Genomic DNA, 20,986 nt, shown 5'->3' with positions numbered 1-20,986 from the left:
TCTAGTTTTCCTGTGCTAGGATGCCCATGATTTGTGAAATTCTTTGCATGGTTCTAGGCGGAATGTTCCACCCATAGATCCTGCATTTTGTGTTATTCAGTAGCCCACTTGACACCTGTAGAAATGCATCCATTGTTTTTTTGAATCTTCTTGCTATTATTGTTGATGCTCCTCCCAACAACAATGTATCATCTGCAAACAAGGAATGATTTATGGTTTTTATTCCTTTTTCTATTCTTAGTCCCATGATAGTTATTTCTTTCCTCTGATTTTCCAATGCTCTACTCAGAATTTCTGCCATTATTATGTAGAAAAATGGGGATAGAGGGCAGCCTTTCCTCAGGCCTCTTGTGCTTTGAAAAAAATTCACTGGGTCTTCCATTAATGAGGGGGGTGATCCAGGGAGTGGAGATGCATTCTTGTATCACTTCTATTATTTCTTTTGAGAAGCCCAATTTATGGAGTACAACCATTAGATATGGGTGGCTGACTCTATCAAAAGCATTTGCCATATCTAATTTGATTATCATACCTTTTTCTTGATTTAAGATACTAGAGTGGACAACTTCCTAAACTATTATGACATTGTCAATGATTTGTCTGTTTGGGACAAACCCTCCTTGATTCTTTGAGATAATTAGGTGCAGAACTTTCTTTATTCTATTTGCGACTATTTTTTTTAATATATTGTAGGAGGAATTGCACAAAGAAATGGGACGGAACCTATTGAATGTGGAGGGGTTTGCTTCCTTTGGGACCAAAGCAAGATAGGAAGATCTTGTGTGGCTTCTCATTTTTTTTTAAACATTCTTTATCATTCTTAAGAAATCCTTTCTGATTGTATGCCAATGATTTCTGTAGAAAGCTATTATGAAACTGTCTGGCTCGGGCACTTTATCTCGATACAGACTCCAAACGGCCTCCACAATTTCTTCTTCTGTGAGATCCTTGCACATATCTTTGTTTTGTTCTTTTTTTATTTTCCTTTTTGTATGCTGTAAAATTTCTTCATATTCAGTTGTTTCCTCTATTGCTGACAGTAAGTTTTTGAAGTGCTTGTAGGTTGTTTTTTTACTTCTTCTGCTCCTTTGATTTCTTGATTTTCCACTTGTATTTTTTCTATTTGGTTTCTATCTCTTCTGATTTTCATACTGTTTTGAAAAAAAAGACGTATTCTTGTCTCCTGCCTTGAGACAGACGCTTCTGGATTTCAGTATGGCCTCTTCCTCTTCTTTCCTGTTTTCCCTGTATATCTCCCAAAATAGTTCTTTCTCTTTTAAGTAGTCTTTCTTTCTTTCTTCTTTACATTCTTTTTCAGCCTGCATGCTGTCCATTTTCTATTGTACCTCAATTTTTTTATTTTATTTTATTTTTTATTTTTAATCTTGCCCATTCCTTTAGCTTGGTTCTTACATTTTTTTATTTTGTCTCCCATATGTACTGTGGTGAGCTTGATATTCTTCGTACCCATGCTACTTTAACTAATTCGGTGATTTCTGTGCTGCTGTCCTGGATTGAGCTGTAACTGAACGGGAGTGAGCCTTGGTTTTCCATTTTTCCCATGCTATTACAATCAGTTTATGATCAGAAGCTGTGGTGTGAATGATTTTTTATTCGATAGAGCTGTACATTGCTACTATGTTTTCTTGGATCAGACTTCTATCCAGTCTTTCTTTTATGTTACTTTTACCCACTCTCTTATTATTCCAGGTGTATTTTCCATTATTTGGAGGAATATCTAGAAGGCTTTGTTGTTCCATTATTTCTTCTAAAGAATTCCTGGATGGATCCACTTCATAGTTTCCTCCAAACTTTTCCTCTATGCTTCTAACCAGATTTAAGTCTCCTCCTACAATTATTTTTCCAGCTTGTGTTTCTTGTAATACTTCCTTAATTGTTGCCCGACATTGTTCTTTCTCCTTATAGTGATTGGGGGCATATATATTTATCACCCTATATTTCTCTTTTGTGCTGATCCTCCTTAGATCCATTAAAATCCGGTGCTGCCCTATTTTTTCCCCATTAATTCCCATATTCCTCTTTTCGACATCGTGCATATACCTCCTAATGCTCCTGTTGCGTGGGTTGCTTCCCCTTCATATTGCCTGAACTTTATTTTAATATTTTCCGATTCTTGGTTGTTTACTTTTGTCTCCTACATCATAAGGATATCCGGGTTTTCTTTTGTCAAAATGTCTCTTGTTGCATTTTCCTTAAAAGGTGTCCCCATTCCTCTGCAATTCCAGGAGACTATTATCATTATTTACTTGTTGGGTGGTGCATGGTTCCTTTCCCCTTATGCTGCCTTTTCTCCACATTTCATATACTTTTCCCTAGGTAAGTATCCATAGGTTTTTGTGTTCCTAGGGCCATTTCTTTTGCTGCTGCTTCATCCCTTATTTCTTTATTTGTCTTTCTTCCAACTTTTCTTTGATTTTCTGCATTTGGGAATGCTTCTTTTGCTTGTTTTCTGGTTATCTTGTCTATTGTGGGAGGAGGAGAGAGGTGAGTTGAACCTCTGGGGAGAGAGGGGGCTGCGAAGGGTTAGGGGACTGAGGGGATCTAGATCTAGATCTATATTTGGGTCCAGGGGATGGGGGGGCTAAAGGGAGTAGTGGATCAAAGGGTTTGTGGCTAGCTAAGTTTACTTTTGGCGAGGAGTTGAGCTTCAACAGATGTTGTGGGATGAGAGGAGGGTTGGACTAGTTGGTTGTTAGCTATCTTCTTTCGTTTGACCTATTCCCATTTATTTTCTAGATCCTCAATCTTTTCAATTTCATTTTCCTTATTTGTACATCTATTTGTAAAATGATTGTATTCATGACATACCTTGCATTTGAAGGGAATTTGCTTATAGTCTAGTTGTTGTATGTGCGTCCACTAATCCACTTTTATTTTGATAGCTTCTGGGAGACCTTTCCCTAGATCCACTTCCACACAAATTCGAGCACATGTGTGCATGTTTTCTTTAGGCTCGCATGTATCTATGTATTTCCCGACTGTGTTTCCTATGGCTTTAATTGAATCATCTCCCAAATAGTGGAGGGGAAGATGTGGAAATCTTACCCATACTGGTACAACATTTGGGACATCCATTTCTGGATCAAAGTCCAGTGTCCATCTGTTCAGATACAATCCCCTTATATCCATAAAATACGGACCATTCTTGAATATCATATCACAATCTGCTTTGGTTTTGAAATGGACGATATAGTAACCTCTACCACAAAATTTGATTGAGATCTTCCCATTTATTGATGTAGCCTAGTTTCTTTCTACCCACTTTTGCACAGCCTTGGGTGATGGCCACAACCCAGTAAACTGCCCTACTAATCGTCGTTCTACCAGGGAGAGTGCTGCTTTTTTTGGGAGTGCTGGAGGAAGAGATATTTCTGATATTACTTCCATTCTTTTAACAAACTTTGAAACTGATGGTCGGTTCTTTGTCAGACCCATTACAGAGATAAGGGGGGAAAAAGCTTCTTTTGTTACTTTTGTTTCTTGCTGGTGATCTATATGATGATTATATTCATCTTCTATTGGATCCAGAGTCGATACAATATGGGGCTGTAGCTGTCTGCCGAATGCTGGAGCCGCGTTCTCGTCTTCCTATGCCTATCGATCTCTCCTCAGTAGCAAGGGCCATTGAGTCACAGCAAGTGTGGCTTCGCGCTGGGAGCTGCAACAACAGCTAGGGCTGCGCACGAGCCTCCTCAGCTGCTCTCTGTGCCATCTTTTCTTGCCGATGCAATATTACTTGGTTTTGTTCCAAGTGATTTTAATCTTGTCCATTAGTCTTATGGATCCAACGACCCCTGAGCACCGTTGCATCACTTCCTTTTTTACTTAATCTCGCTTATTTTTGATGAACTCTGTGTTATAAACCTATTTCTCTACCATACTTTGTTTTCACACACGACATTGCATACATAACAATAAGCTATGATATCTTTGGGGCAACGACTAGGTTAAAGCATATCAGCCACTGTACCACACTATGGACTGTATAAAGTATTGAACACTGCGATTTATAACTTTAAAGCATAAAACAGAGAAAAATACCTTAGTTGTTCCGCAGGAAAAGAATACAGAGAAGCGAAGGATTTCAACATAAATGGCCCATTTATGCACACACACTAAATCATTTATTCAATACAATACGATTACAGGGTCTCAGCCCTCTGGCTCGATTATAGCAATTAAAGGCCCTGTTTCAATCTTCAAATCCTCGCTTCCTCTGGAACATCTAACTAGCCTATCTAATCTTTCTATCCTCTCTCTTGCTAACCTCTGAATTATGCAAAAATATCATAATTTATAAAAAAGTGGATTCATGAACCAATTATAGTTCAGAACCAGAAATCTCTCACTCTCTCCTAAAAAGTCTCTGTAAACCTACTCTTTTCTAAACCAACACTAAATCAAGCTTTTAAAATTCCTCATATTCTATTCTAGCTGAATAAATCTAACTGTATGGCCTGATCTCCACACACGGAGTATCAATCAGCCAGTATACCCCTTTTAATCATTTTTGACAATAAATAACACTCTCACACATTTAAATAAATAAAACTAACTAAACTCTTGTCTTCCAACCCCTTGCTAGTCAAAACATGTGATCATACCATCACATTGCTAACTAGGCCTGAATGCTCCTACATCACCATCTGATCTTGATAAGCAACTTGTACTTCTTAAGGATCTTTGCTCTACCATGGGTATGATTGTTAATACTGAGAAAACAAAAGTTATGATTACCAAATCCAAGAAGGACACTTACACTAATTTTATGCATGACAACAGTAACTTGGAGAAAGTGTCTTCCTACAAGTACCTAGGAATTGATATTCATCACAAGCTCAACTAGAACTATTGTGTTGAAAAAAGGATTAATGGGGGATGGAAAGCATATTTTGGTCTTGAAAATAATTTTAAAACCACAAACCTCGTAATGTGGGATAGAAAGAAGTTCCTCTTTGAAACTTTAGTCACTTCGGTTATCTTATATGGATGTGATGTTTGGGGTTGTAGCATCTCTAGAGAATCCCGAAAAAAGATTGAGCAAATCTAGAAGCGTTTTATAACGTATAACCTCAAAATTAAAAGAAACACACCCTATCCTATTCTCCTTATAGAAGTGGGTCTTTCACCTATCGAGAGCCTAGCTATGACTAGGCTTATGTTGTACAAGCACAAACTCAATAACATAGGAGACCATAGACTTCCTAAGCTAGCTTTAAATTCCAGCCAAAACCACCTAAGGCTTAAACAAGGTTGGTGTAAAGAAACCAAGGCCTCATTAAACCATTGGGAGATCGATGAGAATGTTGCATTGCAAAACATTAATAACATTACAAATCTTGTTACTTCTAAGTTCAAAGAAAAAATGTGGTGTGAGAAAGATTTACTAGCTAAAAGAAAATTAAGATATTATAAGGAGGTCATCAACCCCACCCTAGAAGATCAAAAGTATCTTTCTGTTTTAACTAGCTCAAAGAAGAAAATTGATATAGCCAAGATTAGAACAAACTCTCATGAGTTCCATAGTGAAACGGGTGGTTGGGCAGTTCCTAAAACACCATGGATGGAAAGGTTCTGCCATCTCTATGAGAATATGAACATCGAGGATGAAAATCACTTCCTCTTAGAGTGCCGCGCGTACAACCGTATTAAATCTGAGTTTCAAAATATTTGTTGCAATACTGACCTTCCTAGCCTAAGTTGTCAAAATTACGTTGAGCTCGGGAGGCTTCTCTCCAAGCTTTTTGAGCATAGGAATAAAATATTAATTCAAACTAAATAGTTCATTTCTTTAGGTTGGATAGACCAAAGTTTGGTCTCATCATCATCATAATCTCTTCCATGTAACCCTTCAATTTTTTTATTTTTATTTTTTTTATTTACTACAATTTATAGAAACTAATATTTTATATATACATATATAAATATATATTTATTAATTAAATTATATTATATATATTAAGAGTCTCTTATTTAATGATGCTATAACATTTCATGTAACCCCTCAAATTTTTATTTTTATCTCCATATAACCCCTTAATTTTTTATTTTTATTTTATTATAATTTATAAAAACTAATATTTTGTATATACACATATAAATATATATTTATTAATTAAATTATATTATATATTTTAATAGTATTTTATTTAATGATACTACATCTCCATGTAACACCTCAAATTTTCAAATTTTTTATTCAATTTTTATTTTAATTGAAGTCAATTTTTTTATTGAAAATTTTTATTTTTATTTTACTTCATGTCAAAATTTTATTTTTATTTTACTTATTTCAAATTTTTATTTTTATTTTAAATCATGTGAAATTTTTATTAAAATTTTTTATTTTTATTTTATTTCAATTTTATTTTTATTTTTATTTTACTTCATGTGAAATTTTTATTAAAATTTTTTATTTTTATTTTAGTTCAACTTATTTATAAATACTTGTATTCATTTTCATTGATTTGTTAATACTTGTATTCATTTTCATTGATTTGTTATTAATTTAAATTCGTTCATTTCTTTGAATAAAGGCTATAGCATGGTCCTTCCACAACGCTACTCTAATTACTTCTGTACAATTGCTTATCATGGTTAGGTATATGATACCCCGACCCATGTGGGATGAGGGGTCTAAAATGTTTTATTTCATATACACTATCCAGATGCAAATATGCAAATATGGTAATTTGTTGGTTGGAATTTATGTTGGATTCATTGATTTTAATGGAGTCTTTGTGGTTGGAATTTGGGTAAAAAAATTCAAAAATTCTTGTATACAAAGTGTTTGAATCGTGTTTTTATGATGGAAATAGATTCACCACAATCAAAAACTTCTAAGACACCTAAAATTTTGAATTTTAACAATTATAACTTGGATTTACAAAAATCCGACGAATTTATCTAATAAAAGCATGGTTTTCCCTAATTTGAATGATATATCACACTCAGTTTGCTGGCATCATTTGAGCTGTCAGCTATACAGACATGTTGACTTGTCATTCAATCAGCTGTTCATCGGCCTAGGGTTTGCAGCGGCGGTGGGGAGGGTTTCAGTTAGCATTTGGTAACTACCTCCCTCATTGCGCTTCCCTTAGCTCATTCTGCTCCGTTGTTCTCGATCAAGCAGCTCTGCAACTCCGGGAAAACTCCAAGTCTGCTATCCTTTCTCTTATCATGTTCTGGAATCAGATGGGTTTCAATCTCGCACCGTCCTATACATTCCAGAGGTAACATTTTGGTTGATACATTTCAGGTTTCCAACATTTTGCAGAACTGTTTCAAGTTTTATTTGATTGTTTAGTTTTTAATTGTTGGGTTGAAGCCGTAAGCCCAGTTTCTACCCAATCTTATAGGCTTATCTTAGGGTTCTGTTATCACCATTTCGTGGCTAGGAACACTCTAAGCCTTCGTTGATTTCTTTACCAGAAAGACCTATGGCTTGGCTCCACACGTAACTAAGATATCTCTATTTTCTGTTACAGTTGGCGAGGTTGTCAACCGACGTTCAACTGTGGTTTTTATACTACTACTTATCGTTTTCCTTTGGTGTGTTATTAATTTTTCACACCAAGCTACTACAGTTCATTTATTAAAGATTTCCTTCTGCATGCGAACTTGCTTTCAATTCTGACGAGGCACGTAAGTTGACATTTGTTTTTCGGTGCAGTTTATTCCGAACCCTCTAGGATTTCATATGTTAAGTTAACTTGGCTTCCCTGTACACACAAAAAGTTCTCTTTCTCTATTGGCATTACTTGGACACCAGGTTCAGGGAACCCTTATTGGAATGAATTTAAGTTTTACGCTTCTCCCCAAATTTTATTGTTTTCTGAGTTTTTCTCTAGATAATTTCACGAGGTGTGTGTTCCTTATGAGGGCATGAGAAACTTTGCAAATTACAAGCTATTTGGATTCAATTTTTCTTTTCTAATTTGAATTCACCCTTTTGTTCTCCTCTCTACATGTTATTTGTATACCAATTATGCAAGAACTCTTAGAATTCAACTAGGGGTTTTGTTGGTTTCAAAGCTTTGCGATTTGGCTTGAGCTTCGAGCTCACTTAGGTTTTTATTGAACATAACCATTCTTTACTGACTAGCATGTATATTTTATTCTTTAATACATCCTTATTTGGAAAACATTAGGGGCTTTTTTGGCCACAATAATTTTATTCTCCCTTGCACTTAGGGTTTTGACTTAATTACAGGGATAGGTGTCTTTCACTAGGTTGGCAAACCTTGTTCATAAGAGCCAATCCCAGACCTGGGTTTGCATCGGCCCAATTTTAATTTGCCATATGGAACTCTTGCATGAACTCCATGGACTGTCAATAGGGAAGCTGTGGTGGACTCTTACAGGGAAGTTGGGTTGTGTATTGTCAAAAGGAAAGTTGTGTGGTCGAAACTTGAAAGCTCTCACAATTGTTCTCATGTTGTCATCGCCATCTATTGCTAGGGTGTACCCATGTCTTCACCTACCACATGAAAAGGATGAGCAGTGGAGTGAGAAATTATAGGGCTAGCATGAAAATTAACATGTCAAGAGGAATACTTTATTGGAGATTTCCGTGATGTCATCATGGTCATCTACTGAAGGAGACCTCTTGCTTGTCTATGACTAGAATAAGGATGGGGGAGGCAAGTTTATGTGCCATTGAATAAGCACCCATTTATCCAGAATATGGAGAACCAAGGACAATCATAGAGTTACAACATGGCATAGTGGATAAAAAACACATAATAGGGTTTACTTTACTTTACCCAACTCACCATAAAGAAATGGCTTGAGCCACTTTGAAAATTTAATAGTTTGAAATCCATTCATTTTAGTAGTGGGTTGAACCATAATTAGTATATCCAGTCACAGAGTGCTAGTGAGAATTTAAGAGTTCTAAAGCCATTCAATTTATTAGAGGGTTGAACCATAACCCTTATATCCAGTCACAAAGTGCGAGTGGTAGTCACCTTTGTCAAAGTGCTTACCATGTCTTCACCTACCACATGAGAAGCATGAACAGTGACTTGGGAAATTATAGGGCTTGCTCCATAATGTACTTGCTCCATGCCCATTTATAAGTTATAACCCATGGCCTCATCCTAGTACTTACTCCATGCCCATTTACAGTGTTGTTAGTTTTTGTCCCTGAACCAGGCTATCCATTTTTCTTATGGTCGTTGAGTGTATCTTTAATGACCACCCATTCCTAAGTAGTTTCCTCCCCATGCTCATAATGCTTATCACCTCAGTCCATTCCAGGCTCCCAACATGTCTATTCCTGTATTAAATTGCACTGAACACCCATGGAAGCATGGCCTTTGTTCAATTTCATCATTCAATTCTCCGTGTAGTGTGATTTGAAGGTGCGATTATTTATTGAATAGAGGTGGGGTGCATTATTACTTGTTGTTTCAGGGAAATCTTCTATTTAAGAACATCCAACTTCTTGGAACCTCAAAGACCTCAAGGATATTTTTTTAAAATCAACATGTTACTTGTGTATGCCTATGACAAAATTTATTTTGAATCTTGTATTTCTGTGTGCCTTTATGAAAATGTGTATGCTAAAAAGTAAATAAGCTTAGATCCAATGAAATCTTAAGCTTAGAGCCAAAGAAAACCAAACAAATGTGCATAGCCACTCTGTATTCACTCTAGAAAAGTTTATATACTTCAAGCAAATATTAATTGCTTTAGTTTCATATTAGACTACCTCAAATGATAAGTAGAACAAGTTCTATCTATTAAAAACAAACATGATAATTATTGACAACTTAGAACATATCTTTGTTACATATATTATGCTAGTTGTGCTCATACTAAAGTCTCACTTCATGGTGTGGGTCTCAAATTCACCTATGGTATAAGTTAAGAATGTGAACCAAGAATTGCCCATTCTATTGTTCATTGATAAACATTTAAGTATTTAGAGCAGAACATGGGTCAACAATAGAGTTCAATAATGCATATGCTTGAACTCATGTATAGAATTTGGGCACGCAGACCCACCAACATGACACCACACCCAATCGAAACCTCTGTTAAACCAAAATGGGCCAGATTATAGGTTTCGAAATTATAAACCCTATTCACATGGAAGGCCAAGCGAGTGATACAATGCTAATATGGTGATTTTATTTATGCCTTTCGGACTAGTGTCACGAGTTAGAGTAGTTTTTGTTCATAGTTCGAGATATTTGGTCATTTTGGAAAGCCATGAATACTAATATGTGAAACCTAAGTAACCTAGTGCCTTGGTCATTTTGAGAAGCCATGAATACTCATATATGGAGCATAAAGTGTATGTCACCTAGTGCATGCTTTTAAAAAAAAAATCCAATTCAAAACTTTTCAGCGTCCACCTTTGTAAATGGAAGTATTGTTGCAGTAAGTGGTACTACTTGTTTTTCTTTACACTGTGTGAAGTCCAGTTCTTTATTGCCTACAAAATTTAATGTTCTTCCATATGGAGTTTCTACTATTACACAATTTATTAAGGTTCAGGGATACAGATATCTAGATTATAGAGAGTCAGTTGAGGTTTGGATTATGGGTATTCCATTGAAGTCTCCCTTGCAATATGTTTTAATTTCTTTTATTCATATATAATTGATGACTTGATTGCTTAATCTTTATCTTATGGTCATGATAGGTGGATCTTTTAGTCTATTTCAACTATTTCCAAAGTTCTTCTAAATATGAAGCTTCTTCAAATCTTGGTGTCCCTATGAACTGTTCTTTGTCAGAAAGTTTTCATAGATTTAATGTTTGTCTTTCTCTTAGGTATTGAGAAGATGAAAAAAAATCTCTTTTTCTAAGAGACCAATAGGATTTAGAGGTAATGAGGATTGTCACAAATTCTAGAAAATGGTTATTTGTCTTTTTGCTACTGTAAGCTTGATAGATCATTTTTGGATATCATTCCAGTGTGCTATATATAAAGGCATAATTCAAACTCTTATTTTGATATCAGGTTGTCTCCTTACTATAGATGTGAGTTTTGCGTGCTTCTTAGATACAAAATGAATTTTAGTGAAAAATTGTCAAATGGAAATAGAAATATCAATGAAAATGGTCTTTTGTAAGATGTAAATAGACTTAAATAGAGAATGAAATCCTTCAAAATTATTGGCAGGCTCTAAATTTCATAAAACTACAAAAAAGTCTTGGAATTATAAATTCATACATCTATTCTCAAATATATAATCTCTCACCCTTCCCTTCTATGTAATGAGATAAAGGTCTCATACTCTTTGAAGTTTTATTTCATTCCAGAGAACTCCATAGCTAGTTCCCAAGGCCCTTTCAATACATGGAAGCAACTCTTGCATCACCATTTCTAAATTTCATGAATGTTTTAATGAACATGGACTTCAAAACAAATAACTCTTATTGTCTTCAAGTTCTAGTTGGTATCAATACACATTTTATTACACTGTCTTTAGATTCTAGCTAGGATCACTGCTCCACCACTATTATCATCACTTTCATCATGTGCTTTTGCAGTAACCCTGTTTTGGAAGCCTTAAGAGTTTCTAGCCTCACCATTATTAGACAACATATTTGTAATGTCCTCATTCCTTCTACCTTTCCTATCCCAATTCAAGTTTATTCCTTCGCGAACTATACTTTGTTTCCCACAAATTACAACTCATTTTGCAAATCTACACTTCCCGTCCAATGTTGGAGTTGTCTCTCTCCTTTGACAACTCTACTCAGTAATATCCTTGGCTAGGGCTATCCCTCTCCTTTGAAAAATGTACCCAACAATCTCCTTGACTCAATCTATCCTCGTGGCAGGTTCTTTCTGCTCTGATACCACTTCAAAGTGATGGGAGAACAATCCACAACAGAGGACACTAGAACACTAAAACAATGCTTAATGCAACCACAACAAAACAATAACCATTTAATGGAGAATACATCCCATAAACATAAAATAATAGTTATCAATGTTTTGCAACTTTATAAATACAAAGCATGCTATGTTCCAACTACTTTCTACTTCCTCCTGAATCACTAGAAAGAATACAAGCCTTTAAAATTTAAAGGCAATGTCAATAAGTTTATATGCAAGGAAAAGTAGTATCTTGCTTACTAACATGTTAAGGAGATTGTGACAGGTGGGTTCCCCTCCTTCTTAATGAGCATGGACTTCCATATAAAACTTTGGACCTTGTCATTCTAGCAAATCCCAATGTTATGGTTCCTCTGTGTAGAGGTTCCATTTACAAATATATTTTAACTTCAAATTGGATGCAAAAAAGGTCAAATTGAATGTCAAGACTAGTGCACTTCGAATTGGTCACAACCGTGGATGAATTCCAAGGCAAACTGAATCTGCTAGGCCTTATATGGACCTTCTAGCACCAGAATTGCCCAAGCAACCACGTTAACTTTTTTACATTTTAGTTTCAACCTTTGAAAGTTCTTCATTGCCTTGGAAATTTAGCGTTACATATGAATTTTCTACTATTGAAAAATTTAATAAGGTTCAGTTAGGTCTCGATAATGATATCTCGATTATGGATAATAAGTTGAGGTTTTGATTATGGATATTCCATTGAAGTCTCCCTTTAAATCTATTTTAATTGTTGTTATTCATGTATAATTGACGAGTTTATTTCTTAATCTCTCTCTTATGGACACGATTAGTGGATCTTTGAGGCTATTTCAACTATTGCCCATTGTTCATTAAATATGAAGCTTCTCGCAACAAATTCTTCAATGCCACTTCATGAATAGAGGTGCTTACCTTGATGTGCATCTATCTGTTGGGAATAACAATTTCCATTATACGAAAACCTGCAAGTGTTAGTCAACTATTGCATCGTGAGAGCTAAGGATCCACAAGAGGTGGTTAGTCCATGCCACAAAACACACGGGGAGTGTTGGTTTATCCAATGTCCAACAATCTCCCCCTCAACCTAAGCAGGGTGTGTATTGAACTAGTGACCTACGCTCTCATACCACTTGTTAGACCAAAAACCACAAGTGTTATTCAACGATCGAATCGCATGAGATAAGGATCCACAAGAGGTGGTTAGTCAATGTCACCAAACACAAGAGAGGAGTGTTGCTTTATCAAATGTCCAACACTATCCGATTCTCTCCTAATTGCATTTCACTTTATTAGATCATTTTGTTGTGTGCACATTGTGTTTTCAAAATGAAATTTTCATATATAGTTGCTCTATAATAGCTAAAGGTTTTTGAAGCTATGGGAAACAATACCAAGAACATGTTATGTGTAAGTAGAATTAGGGATCTTAGTTAAAGAGGGAGGTTTCAGGAATTACCTCATTAGCATTAAAAAAGTACCAGGTTCCCATTTTGTTTTTTGTTTGTAGTTGTTGCATTGTTGAGATAACAAAAATCTCCATCCTTAAGAAATTATTAATAGGACCATGGTTTGGTCTTTTGGTCAAAGATCCATCGAAGGGAATAGCATTTTTGGTTAGAACAGAAAATCCCAATTCATGAATGTTGTAGGTTGAAAATATAGATTTTGTATTACCACTGGTAGACAAGGACACCTGAAAGAATTCCTAGAAATGGAGGGTGTTTCTTCTTAAGGCTCACAGTGTTGCAAGTTGTCTTCCCTCGCTTGTTAGTGGACTATGGAGTCTTCTCATTGACAAAAGCCTATTTTTGGAAAAGGGTTGGTGATGGAATCTGAACAATCCAAAAACAAATATTTTTAGGTTTCCTAAGTCATTTCTTTTTGTGGTTTCTCTCACAACACTTGTGTTTCAAGCATTATCTTACCTAAATAGGTGATATTTCCCCACACCATGTTTTTACATGCCAACTTTATTCAGGAATGAATATTTTCTGCAATTAATATATCTCTACTAGGATTCATTCAGATCCATTTACATTTATGCCCCATTTCAAGCTATGGCAAACATTTCCATCATTTTCTTTTTTATCAGTTTGTACAAGAAGATAAAGCTAAAGTCAAAAGATGAATCTTTTGAATTGAAGTATGTTGGGGAGCACGGTTTTGCCTATCCTAGAGTCATGGTACAAATTCCCATGTAGGTATGAAACTCATTACTATTTTCATTTTCATTGAATTTTTTTGGAACCTATATTCTCAATATTGTGATTTTTGCATTAAAGTTTTCTTCTCTAGGATTTGCACTTGTGTTTGAAGCATTTCTATGCTAGAGTAGTTGACATTTCTCCCTGTGAACCGTTCCTTGTAAGAAAATTTTCTAAGAGATCAATATGCTTAAAGGTAATCATGCTTGTCACAAACTCTAGAAAATGGTTAATTGTCTCTTTACTACTATAAGCTTGATAGATATTTTTTGGATATGAGTCCATTGTGCTATATGATGATGATGATGATGATGGTTAACGTCCACTCAGACCAAATTGGTCTATCGGACCTACAATTTTCTTAATTTTTACTTGTGTGGCTCCTCGTTTTTCTTCGCGAGATTGGTGTTGTAGCTTTCTTTCTTTTCTCTACGGTCTTCCAACTTCCTTTGTCTTGCATCTCCTTCATTTCTTCTGGTTCTTGGGACATTGGTGTCTTAGCTTCGCGATCTATTGTGTTCGTTCTTTTGAAAATAGTTGGAGAAGAAGTTTGGTTTAGGAGATATGCTTTGCTGTTAAATGAAGATTTATTTTCTGCGGTATTCAAATCCTCATAACTGTTGATTTGTTGGGGTGGGCTTTCTCCTTGCTTGTTTTGAGAGTTGTTTCCTTCTTCCTTGATTTCTTGTGACTCATTTTCTCTAGAATATTCTTCTTTTTTGATGACAGTGTAGTGTTCTTTTTGTGCTCCTTCCCACCATGTAGATCTGTGGTGGTTTTTTCTAGCAAAATTTTTCTGAGAGGCTTTTGGGCAATTTTTGGCTAGATGCCCCGTCTCAAAGCACGATCGACATATGAAGAGGACACTTTCATAATCAAGCTTCTGGTTCCACACATAGTCTTAATCAAGCTTCTGGTTCCACACATAGTCTTTACTTGTTAGGTTTATTTCAGCTGGGAATCCGGCGCTGAAATCCATTTCCACACAGATGCAGCATAGGTGGTTCTCGCATATTCCTCTGTTTCTGGGCACCTGCATAAGAGTTCCATTTATATATAAATGCATAAATGGAACTCTTATTTTTAAATCAGGTTGTCTCATTATTACAGGTGTACTTTTGATGTCCTTTAATACAAAATTAATTTCAGTGAAAAATTGTCAGATAGAGGTGCTTATCTTGATGTGTAGCTATCACATTCTTTGCTAATTACATTTCACTTTATTAGATAATTGTCTTATGTGTAGATTGTGTTTCCAAAATGAAATTTATATATATGGTTACTACATAATAGATGCACGCTTTCGAAGCTATTGGAAACAATACCAAGAACTAGTTATGTGTAAGTAGAACTATGGATCTTAGTCAAAGAAGGTGGTTTCACGGACTACCTCATTGATATGACAAGAGTACCAGGTTCCCATTTTTGGTTATTTATTGTAATTGTTACATTGTCGACATAGTAAAAATATCTATCCCTAAGAAATTATTAACACGAACCAAGTTTGGTCTTTTGGTAAAAGATCCATAGAAGGGAATACCATTTGTGGGGAGAATGGAAAATCCCAATTGGTGAATGTTGTAGGTTTCACATCTAGATTTTTCATTAAAACTCGTAGACAAGGACATGGGAAAGAATGCCTAGAAATTTAGGGTGTTTCTTCTGGAGGCTCACAATGTTGCAGGGTGTCTTGCCTCAGTTGTTAGAGGACTCTTTTTAGAAGAGGGTTGGCAATGGAATATGAAAATCCAAAAAAAAATTGTTTATATTTCTTGAGTCATTTGTTTTTGTAGTTTCACTCCTAGCACTTCTGTTTCAAGCATTTTCCTACCTGGATATGTGACATTCTCCACACCCTATTTTTACATGCCAACTTTATTGGGGATCGAATATTTCCTACAATTAATATATCTCTACTAGGAATCATTCAAATCCATTTACATTTTTGCCCAAGTTCAAGCCATGGCAAACATTTGCATGATTTTCTTTTTTTATCAGTCTCTACAAGAAGATAAAGCCAAAGCCAAAAGATGAATCTTTCTCATGTCAGTATGAAACTCATTACTTTTTCCATTTTCATTGAATATTTATGGAACTAATATTCTCAATATTATGATTTATGTGTTAAAATTTTCTTCCGTGGTGTTTGGACTTGTGTTTGAAGAATTTTCCTACAGGAATAACTAAAAATTCTCCCTATGGACCGTTCCTGTTAGGAACTTTTGATAGGTTTAATATTCATCTTTCTCTCAGGTATTGGGAAGATGAAATGAAACTCTTTTCTAAAAGATCAATAGGCTTTGAAGGTAATCAGGATTGTCACAAAATTGAGAAAATGTTTTTTTTGTATTTTTGCTACTATAAGGTTGATATGTATTTTTTGGATAATAGTAGAGTGTGTTATATATAAAAGCAGATTTCGAACTCCTATTTTTATATCAGGTTGTCTCACTAGTTTAGGTGTAATTTTGGTGCACTTCTTTCATACAAAATGAATTTGAGTGAAAAATGGTCAGGTGGAAATAGAAATTTTAGTGAAAATTGGTCTTTTGTAAGATTTAAATAGGATTACATAGAGAATGAAATCCTTCAAACCTTTTGATACATTCTGGAATTCAAAAAATTACAAAAAAGGTGTTAGAATTATAAATTCATACAACTATGCCATTTATTATTCTAGCAACTCTACTAACTGCAACTTGGAACTTCTTTACTTATTCGTTGTTATTGGTGCTCACTTCCTACCAGCTATTTCTACTAACCTCCTTGTTATTGGCCTTTGGATAGATCATGTACATGTCTTATCATAATGCTATTTCCCAATATATTCTGGTTTCCACTATTTTCCTTTAGACTGAATTTATCAATGAGCAAACCATTCTGAAGGTAATAAGATATTCGCTCTGAATTGTAGCTTGTTGCATTTACTTGAATTTGTATTATGTAATCATTCTTCCTATTACAGTTTTCATCGCGCATGGAGGGAGGGAAGTTTTGTAGTGACTGTTTTGCAACGACTAGTGAACTAATTCTCTCTCTTTATATGAATGTCAAACTGTATGCGAGTGGAAGTGGAATTATTTTCTTAATATATCTTTTGTGAGTGGAAGTGGAATTATTTCTGGAATGTATTTATTACATGACTTGATCAAAGTGTAAAATTTTCTTTTAGAAATATTTTAAAAATTTATTCTACTTTAGTTTTGTCTCTTCTCGTCATCATAGTAAATTTATTATCTATCGTCCATGCCTCACTGTTCGAATACTAAGTTGGGGTGCTTTCCATGAGGAGACCTCGTTTCTAATCTCCTGGCCACCACTTGTTCGGAAATTTGAACACTGCAATTGAAAGATGAAATCCTTCAAACTTTTTAACAGGTTCTTCAATTTATAAAATTATAAAAAAGGTCTTAGAATTATAAATTCATCCAACTATGCCATTTATTGTTCTGGCAACTCTTCTAATTGGAACTTGGAACTCCTTTAGTTATTTGTTGTTGTTGGTGGTGCTTGAACACTGCAATTGAAAAATGAAAATTTTCAAACTTTTTAACAGGTTCTTCAATTCATAAAATTATAAAAAAGGTCTTAGAATTATAAATTCATACAACTATGCCATTTATTGTTCTGGAAACTCTTCTAACTGGAACTTGGAACTCCTTTAGTTATTTGTTGTTGTTGGTGGTGCTTTCTTCCTACCAGTTGTTGCTACTAACCTCCTTGTTCTTAGTCTTTGGATAGATCATGTACATGTCTTATCATAATGCTATATCCTAATATACTTAGGTTTCCACTGTTTTACTTTAGACTTACTTTATCCATGAGCCAAACCATTCTGAAGGCAATAAGAGATTTTCTATAAATAGTAGCTTGTTGCATTTGCTTGAAATTTTATTATTTAATCATGCTTCTTATTACAGTTTTCATCCTGCATAGAGGGAGGGATGTTTTGCAGTGATTGTTTTGCAATGAATAGTGGACAAATTCTTTATCTTGTTATCAATGTCAAACTATATGTGAGTGGAAGTGGAAATATTTCCTGAATATATTTGTTGTGAGTGGAAATGGAATTATTTCCTGAATGTACTTTCTACATCGACTTGATCAAGGTATCACAAATTTTCTTTTAAAAACTATTTTATAAATTTATTCTACTTTAATTTTGTTTCTTCTCGTCATCACAGTAAATTTATAGTCTACTAACCATGCCCCAATGTTCGAATCGGAATTTGGGGCACTTTCAATGAGGAAGCCTCACTAATCTTATGGCCACCACTTGTTGGGAAATTTGAACACTACAATTGACAGACTAGTATCTAATAGTCCATCCACTAATCTCTTTGGTCCTATTAAACACTTTGCTGGTTTCAAATAGAAAACTTTATCTCTGCCCCTTTCATACATACGATTTAGGGTTGTAATTCATTACTTAGTCGTAAGCTTAGCTAATCCAATTCCTTATTTTCGATTTCTCCTTCAAAACTTCCTGCTTTCTACGTAAGGAGGTTATCATAATCTAGACTTAAACTGTACCCAACTGTGATATCTATCTTCTGTTATATTGACAACAATCAAATTTCTTTTGTTCAATGATTTTTTTATCCAACAATGATATTTGTAATGCTTCATCTTTCTGGTTGGATCGCACTGAACATGGTTTTTTAGACATTTTCATACCTCAATTAACTTTTTGAAAACATTTTCATGTCTTCCTTAATGTAGGACTTGTAACGTCATCATGTAACATTTTAATCCATTTCTTAAAAGAAATTGATTTCATGATAGGCATTGTTTTTCCTTTCGGTTGATTTCTTAATCATGGAACATTTTGCTTTGGCACAATCAAATTGCACAAAAAAAAGCATGCAATCTCTTCATTATTGGTGTTCAGGTCCCTTTCACAAGTCTTCTTCCCCTCTTGTTTTTATATCTTCTACTCCTTTCCCTTCATTTTTTTCCCTTCCTTCTTTGCTTACAAAGTAAATGTTGTAGCCTTCTCCTTCATTTTACTACACATATTAACTTTGTTCTTATACACTTACAAGTGGATTTTACCTCCAGCTCCTCTCTTCGAACATCAAATCCACTTCACAATAGAGACAACCTTAACTAATAATGCACTTTCATTGTTGTTGGTTGGTTTCACTGAACTACAACCAATTCTCGTGGTTGTCTGCCTCAAACACATATGCCCCACTAGGTCCGCAACCCCGCATTTCCACCTATCTCTTTCTCACGAGATGCATAAACATGAGGTCTTATTTACTTTCCTCCCACAGTGCACTTGGGCAAGCTGAAACCCTACAACTCGGCTCCATTGTACTCAAAAAAAGCTCATGCACATTCATTCATCGGTCTTTATGAGTTTGAAACCCCCCCTGCTCCTCTCCCTTTCCTTTCATGTTTTTTTCACTTGCAATTGATATATTGATGTTTGTTTTCCCCTCTTAACTCACATTTTTCTCTCTTCCTATTTTCAAGTCACTATGTGTCCTCAAATATGAAATCCTCCAACCTGTAGCAACTTTTGTTGGTGAGCCAACCCCTCTTGTTCTGTCCACCAAAAAAACAGTCAATGATAGCTCATCCTCCTCTACTACATCCATCTTATCGTCGAACCCCCTTGTAGACACCCAAACTCCAAACATTTGAGCGAATTCCCCTGCAATTGTAAACCTGTTACCTTTCAAGGCCCTCACCCCATCATGCAAATTTTGGTCCATCCAAGGTAGGGTTCTCATAAAAAAACCATTGTGTAAATACAACACATGACACGACTTTGGGAAATCGCTCAACTTTGACCTTATTGACCACAACGGTGACGTAATCGACGTGTTTTCCTTTAATGACTTGGAAACCTCCCTTCATTCTCTCGTTCGAATCAACTAGATATACACCATTTCAAATGGCACCATAAAGGTTCCAAACCTTGCCTACAGTTGTCTTAACCAACCTTTTGAAATCTTTCTCTTCTCCACATCGAATGTGTCTCCCTCCATACATGACGATACATCAAACTTTCATCACTCAACTCAATTGTTGATGTTATTGGTGTTGTCAACTCAACTTCCCCTACCTCCATCATACGCAAATGTGATGGCTTCGAGAATCCAAAAAAAATATCTTGCTTTGTGACACGTCTGGGTGCAACAACGATGTTACCCTCTGCGGCACGCACTGCCATGTCGAGGGCCATGAATTGTCCAACCTTTGTATGGTGAGAACCACTACAGTCCTTGTAATCAAGGGCAGTTGTGTCATCGAGTTTAATGGTCAGACTGTTGGGCCTTCCCCACCACCTACCTTACTATCAATCTAGCTATTGATGAAACATGGAAACTCGTACAATGGTTCCAGGAAATAGTCATCCTTTCATCCTTACCCTTACTTAGTTGGAAGTATACAAGTACACCCAACAGGCCCATCAAAACAAAAACAATCGCTGAACAAACTGTAATGGACTGCATTAAAAAAACTCTGTGGGTTTCACTTCATGCTATAGCTACATCTATCAACATGGAATATTTCTACTTTCTTTCATGTTCCCTTAATGTTTATGGGGTGAAATATAGGAAAAAAGCTTCCTGCCAAAATGACAACACCTACCATTGTACAAAATGTGAGGGCTCCTTCTTAGAATGTGACTACTGCTATGTGATCCAACTTGAATTTCATGACCACACTCACCACCTAAACAATATTGTTTCTTTTGATGATGCCACAACAGAACTTTTGGACATGTCTACAAAGGACCTCAGCCTCCTCTCAAGCAAGTCGGAAACTGTCACAAAAATATCTAACAAGGTGAAAGATTGGAAACTATCACGAAAATATCCAACAAGGTGAAAGATCGGAAACTTACTCTTCACATTGGCTTTAAAAATTGACACTTTCAATGATGTTGATCACCTCCTTC

The 20,986-nt window shown here is 35.4% G+C and overlaps 1 protein-coding gene and 1 long non-coding RNA gene across 11 annotated transcripts in view; one reads left to right on the top strand and one right to left on the bottom strand.

Annotated features, from left to right (window-relative positions):
- Positions 1-20,986, bottom strand: part of LOC149180757 (immune-associated nucleotide-binding protein 9-like) — a 294,625-nt gene that overhangs the window by 86,629 nt on the left and 187,010 nt on the right. The window lies entirely within an intron of this gene.
- The window catches only part of LOC149180758 (uncharacterized), a 100,839-nt gene continuing 86,724 nt past the window's right edge, over positions 6,872-20,986 (top strand). For 3 of the 9 annotated variants that reach the window (XR_016256965.1, XR_016256964.1, XR_016256963.1), the window contains exons 1-2: positions 6,874-7,253; positions 7,509-7,572. This is a non-coding gene — a long non-coding RNA (uncharacterized LOC149180758). Of the gene's footprint in view, positions 7,254-7,508; positions 7,666-17,035; positions 17,180-20,986 lie in introns of those variants that run through there. The other 6 variants (XR_016256967.1, XR_016256961.1, XR_016256962.1 and 3 more) reach the window with 6 other exon arrangements.

This window comes from Pinus tabuliformis, chromosome 3_2 (genome assembly GCF_031772625.1).
Source record: "Pinus tabuliformis cultivar Carrire ecotype Pingquan chromosome 3_2, CPIR1, whole genome shotgun sequence".
Classification (NCBI taxonomy): domain Eukaryota; kingdom Viridiplantae; phylum Streptophyta; class Pinopsida; order Pinales; family Pinaceae; genus Pinus; species Pinus tabuliformis.
The sequence above is the reverse complement of the archived record's forward strand: the minus strand, read 5'-3'. Positions and strand labels throughout refer to the sequence as shown.